Consider the following 6,000-nt stretch of genomic DNA (forward strand, 5'->3'; position numbering starts at 1 on the left):
CTCGTTACCGGTTTTGTTCTCTTTTCTCGTTTCCGTGTTGCGGCATCCCTGTGATCAAATCACACTGTGTCTGGCCAGACGATGATGGATATCGTAACACTGAGAGGGCCCGAGAATATCTCTCCATCGTCGGAGGAGCAAATCCCAATCTTGAGCTATCAAGTTACTTGACACACTTTTCCATGAACCCGTAAGCCGCCATAATAGCCACCCATTTACGGATGACGTTTAACAAACCCCAAAGTTCATGAAGCAAGTATGAAGAAACTCGATACTCTCATGGTCTAAGGAATTATGCAAACGTTAACCATCTCTGTGTTATGTACCATTAACTTGTGACGAACGAATCTCATAGCATAACATCAATCTGGGTCGATTCAACACAAATGTTCTCTTAACATTGTGCCCTCAAAGTTGCTGCCATAGACATGCCCATGACCAGGAAAACAAAATCATCATGCAACACTTGAGCTAGTCTTAGAGGCCAGACTAGGAATACTTCTTACCGTTTATTATTCCACACATGCATATGAGTCTTCCTCCGAGCCTCGTGTTATTGCAGACTCGAGAACCATAGCAGTTATAGCATGGAACATAAACATAATTATGAACATGGAGATAAGTAATAGCATTTATTATTGCCTCTAGGGCATATATCCTACAACACTAAACATCTTTAGAATACAATGTGAAATTTTCCTAAACACACAATGACCATTTTTCATAAATGCCATGAATATTATTTTTAGTTGTGCAAACAGTTTTGAAGTACTAAGGAAATTTTCTTCAAATTCATGAACCTTTTTTCAATGGTATGAAACATTTTCTGAAGATTGCACAAACAAAATTTAACTTTGTATGAATTGTTTTTAAAAATTCCGCGAACTTATTTTTAAACACATGAACATCTTTCTAATATGATAATCATTTTTTGAATATTGTGAACATTTTCTACAAACTATGCAAACAACTTTTTTACATTACATGAAGACTTTTTAATGCTGATCAACATTTTAAAAACTAAATAAAATAAAATAAATAAATAAAATAATACTCAAAATATTTAGAAATATAAAATATATATATATATATATATATATATATATATATATATATCAAAAATAAACAAACGAAACATAGCAAGACTCCCTACTAGCAGGGCCACTATGGGATCCCTCGAGCTACTATCTCGCTAAAAGCTAGACATAGCGGGGACCTCCTAATCAGCGCTTCAGGCGCCAGTTGAGCCAACTGGCGCTCACTGCAGCACGCCAGTGGGCCGGCCCATAAACAGCAGCACAAAAATTATTAAATAGTGCGAAAAACACCCAAGAAGGGCTAGGGGGAGGGGTCGAACGCGCGTTCGGCTGACCACTTGTGCTACAATGCCTTCGTTGTAATATCGGTGCACGTAGATTTCAATAACAAAATAGTAGCCGCGCTATTTAGAAAACTTGATTTCTTTTCAAGCATAAATGTGAACAAAAATTCAATGTCCACAGATTCAAAAACCATCACGAATTAGAAAAAAGTTCACCGAATTTGAAAATTTTCAATAAATTTTGAAAAAGTTCATCGAATTTAGAAAAGTTCATCGGATTTGAAAAAAAAAGTTCATCAAATTTTAAGAAAGTTCATGGAATTTGAAAAGCGTTCATCGAATTATAAAAAGAGTTTATCAATTAAGAAAAAAAGGGTTCATGAATTCTAAAAAGGACGCAATAAAGAAAACAAAAAGAAGAGACAGAAAAGCAGAAGAAAAAATGAAAAAGAAAGAAGAAAAAAGCAGAACCGAAGTAAAGAATAAGAGAAAAAGAGAACAATCAGTCAATTACTGGTGCAGTGGTGCTTAGCCTGGCGGCTGGAACGAAACCGTGAAGTGGTTGCCGGTTCGAAACCGGGATCATGCTCATTTTTTGCGTTTGGAAAACAAATTATATGGGTCGGCCCAGCTCATTTGCAGAATACACATTAACAAGCGCCTGCAGCGCTAAATAGGATTTGCCCACATCGGCGCCGTAAACGCATCACAATCACATTAGATTGGATAAAAACCTGCCAAAGTGGGCCGTCTCAATACGTGCGTGGCCGTTTGCTCGACTACCAGCAGACAGTGGCCTAGTCCACGTTGCTGTCATCCACTCATTCCCAAAAAAACCTCAAAAAAACTCATTCCCCCCAAAAAGTACATGATGCTGTAAAAGAAATGGAAATGAGCTTATTTGACTATTTTTTACTACTAAATAAAATACTTTTTGTAGCTTTAAAAAACCGGATGACAAACCGTGAACTTCGGTCCAATCAATCGATGAAAACTTGAACCGACAACTTCACTCATTTAAAACTATGGTATAAAGGGTTGACTAACAAATTGGAGTAGTTAGAGCATCTACAGCCGGACCTCTCAAACCCGCCTCAGACGCGCGGGGCAGGCCGCCTGTTCACTGATTGGTCATGTTTTTTCGATCCAGACAGACGACTCAAACGGGCCTCAAACGCCCAGGCTGATCAGCATCCACCATATACAGGCCAAATATGGGGCACACGGGCACGCCTACCACGTCGAACCCGGACCATGCTGGCCCACCCGACCCTACTTATATTCGTCGCCATCCTCTCGCCTGAGCAAACCCTAGCCACTTCACTCCACTCCTCTCCGCCACTCCAGCTCACCTCCGGCGGTTTCCGGCCTTCTCCGCCATGGCAGGCAGTGGATCAGACTCCGACCAGTCAGGATCCGTCGATCTGGGTGTCATCCCGTGTGGGTTGGAAGAGGCAATGGCAGTCCGCATTGCACTCCGCCGCGGACAATGATAGTGCCCGGCAGGCAGACGGATCCGTCCGCGCGCCGCGACGCCTTAGCATCGCCTCACCGGGCACTCGGGTCCTCTGGTGCTAAATCCTCGTTGTCCCGGCAGCCGGAACACCTCTCCTTCCTCATCACCGGCCGGGCAGGCTATGAGTCCCACCGGTAACGGGTGGCCCGCTGTGGGAAGGAAAGGATAAGGGCCGCCGAGGCCCGTATCGCGGCGAAAATGGCGGCGGTGGAGGCGGCTGATACGGCGGCGCAGGCGGCCGCACAGGAGAAGCCATCTGCACCCGCATTGTGAAGAAACGGCTGCTGAGGAACATGCGTGCCCTCGCCCGAGAGAAGAATCGGGCGGTCCGTGCCATGGCTGGACTGCCACCGAAGGCGACGGCGAGGTCAGCACCGGCGACGAGCAGATCCAGCTCGATCTGTACTGCTTCTTCGACCGGTACTTCCGCGAGGACAGCGAAGGTGTCGGGAAGGGCAAGGGCAGTCATGGGTAAACTCCACAATAGACATGCCAAATTTTGCTAGTCCGATGGCATGTTTAGTGTAGTGTGATGGAGTAGTCGGACGATGTGTGTGCATCGACGTAGTTGCATGAGTTTGTATGGATTTGAGATATGGTAATTGACGTGTCCGGGCGTTTGAGGGATTGGATTTGCCATGTCCCGGTTGTATATGCTGTTAACAGAATGTCCCATTCCCAACAGTAGATATGTATCAATTTATATCTGGGTTAGATGGAAACAACGCATCTGATTTTTAGCTCTTTTGGAAAGGTGCCAAACGGTAAAGAATCCCAACCATAAATATCGCCGATCACCGTCGCTGCCCAACGGTCTATTCACGTCTATTAAGAAAACCATGATTTCTCATATTCATTAATTAATATGAGGTGCAGTTGTTGTTCTTGGTAGTGTTATGCAATCAGAAGTAATGGATTCTCTAGTCTCTTGAGTTGAAGTTTGGATTTGTTTTCTATCTTTTAATTTATTTATTTAATGAGCATGGCTTATGTTTTTAGTTGACACGCTAATGTTTGCCTCACAATATTATAAGAGGTGCGTTGTTGGAATACATGTTCCACTTCCTTCATTTGTAAGATGACAATAATCTAAACAACAATAAAAAACAAAACTGTAGCTATTGATGAAAACACATCATGGACCAAGACCTGGAACACTTAGCATGCATATTTTTCCCAAAGATCCTAATTAAGAAAATAGTCCAAAGGATAATGAATTTGGAAACAAATATATTTTATTTCAATATAGCTCTTAAATGTAAGCGCTAAATAGCATCTACAAAAGCTCTCCATAGTATATAAGACCATCAATATCTTGTCCAGTGGAAGAGGGCGGCACATCAACCCATCCACCATTTACCATGGAAGACTGTCCTAGATCGGTACCGCTAGAGCCTAAGTAATCATCCATCCCAAGGAAACTATTGTAGAATGCCTGATCTGATAGAGCATGACCCCATTGTTCAGTGTTAAATGGGTCATCAATAGAAAAAGCATTGCCACTTGAGTACCCCAATAGTGGAGAGGCCTCCAAATTCTGCCCAGACATTGAGTCGTGGTTTGCATCACTTTGTTGTGGTTTCACTATGTCGCAAGGACTTTCATAGTTCTGAACATGCAACTCCTCAGGTTGAGTTTGCTCATGTACCTGATTTGGTATGGATTGGACATGGGAAGCCAAGTGTGGAGCTAAAGATGGTGGCGCAAAGTCAAACATTTGTGGTACCTGCATAGGAAAAAGTGGTGCCGAAGTTTGTTCTGGTTGTGATGGTAGTGGATCTGCAGGTGGCTGGAGTTGTGAGAGATTGTGAGGCCATGATGGCTGCATTAGTGAATGAGTAGTACCCAAATGATCTGTCGGCAGAACACTTGGTACTTGCAGATCTTGTGCTACACATGTGCCACTGGTCTTGGCTTCACGACCATGCAATGGAGGTAGCCAGCATCTAATGTCTTTTTGGACCTGAGAGAGCTCACTGAAGAGCTTATTTAGATCTTCAAGACCGAGATCTTGTTCCTTCGTGAAGATAAGATTTTCCACCATACTTGGATTCTCTTCTTGGATACTTTTCATAGAAGGATGGAAAGTTTGTTTCGGTCTTCCTCGGCCATGTTCTCCATGTCCAACTGAGCCACCTCGTTTTGTAGGCTTCCAATCCTAGCAGTGGTTGCCTCATTGGTGGAGGGAACTGCTGGTGGAGCTCCAAATAGGAAAGAATCAACAATGGGATCAGCCAATGGTGTCCCAAATGAGTGCATCTTTCCATTATGTGTCTCTAGGACGACTGCAACCCTAGCCCTGGTGAGGGCAGAGATGTCAGTCGCCCTCTTGAACAAACCGGAACGTCGCTTGTAGAAGGTGAGATCACGGTCTTTGTCATTCTGGATGTATGCCACACCTGACCGCCGCTCTTTCCTCGGCATACTATTGTGGACAAAGAGGAAGAAACTTACTACTACAAATAGGAAGCACAAGTATCTACAAAAAACTAGAGATTTACAGGTACTGTTGGCTAACAGCATATTGGTGTAGGATATGAGAAGATGTACTCCCCTTATATAGAATAAAAGGGTTGTATGGGAGTGCTATTTGACTATGCTAAGGCTATGTAAATATTTAGTAAGAATTAACATACATAACTCATAAAAGGTGCTAGTTTATGGATACTATTAACTCTCGTCCAAATATACATATGTGAATGCATTGACATCCTTCTTTGCAACCACTGATATGTCTTTCTTATGATGTAAGTATTCACATCCATATATAGAACTATTAACACTTACAAAAATTGAAATATTAAATGATTGCCATTTGACTACATCCATATCCTTATCTAGAAGTATTAATGGGAGTTAAACCCAACTAAGTTTTACTCTAATATACAAAATAATTGTGGTCAAGTTTGTTTGGTTGTTAATTGCTTCCAAATCCTTTGTTGATCACATTGATTACATCCTAGTATATCAGTGATCCCATTTATTACATGCATATCATGTACTATCTATGAACTATCTAATCTAGAAGTGGTCGTCCTTTAATCCATAATACGCCAGTATAACATGGACCTTGCTGAGGGAGTCCTGGGTTAGGGGGTCCTCGGACAGCCGGACTATATACTTTGGCTGGACTATTGGACTGTGAAGATACAAGATTGAAGAC

General features: G+C 42.4%; 1 pseudogene; it reads right to left on the reverse strand.

The window, feature by feature from the left end:
* Positions 1-4,113: 4,113 nt before the first annotated feature.
* Positions 4,114-5,360, reverse strand: LOC119329340 (annotated as a pseudogene).
* Between the last annotated feature and the right edge of the window lie 640 nt (positions 5,361-6,000).

The sequence above is a fragment of the Triticum dicoccoides genome, chromosome 7A, assembly GCF_002162155.2.
Source record: "Triticum dicoccoides isolate Atlit2015 ecotype Zavitan chromosome 7A, WEW_v2.0, whole genome shotgun sequence".
In the NCBI taxonomy this organism is placed as follows: Eukaryota; Viridiplantae; Streptophyta; class Magnoliopsida; order Poales; family Poaceae; genus Triticum; species Triticum dicoccoides.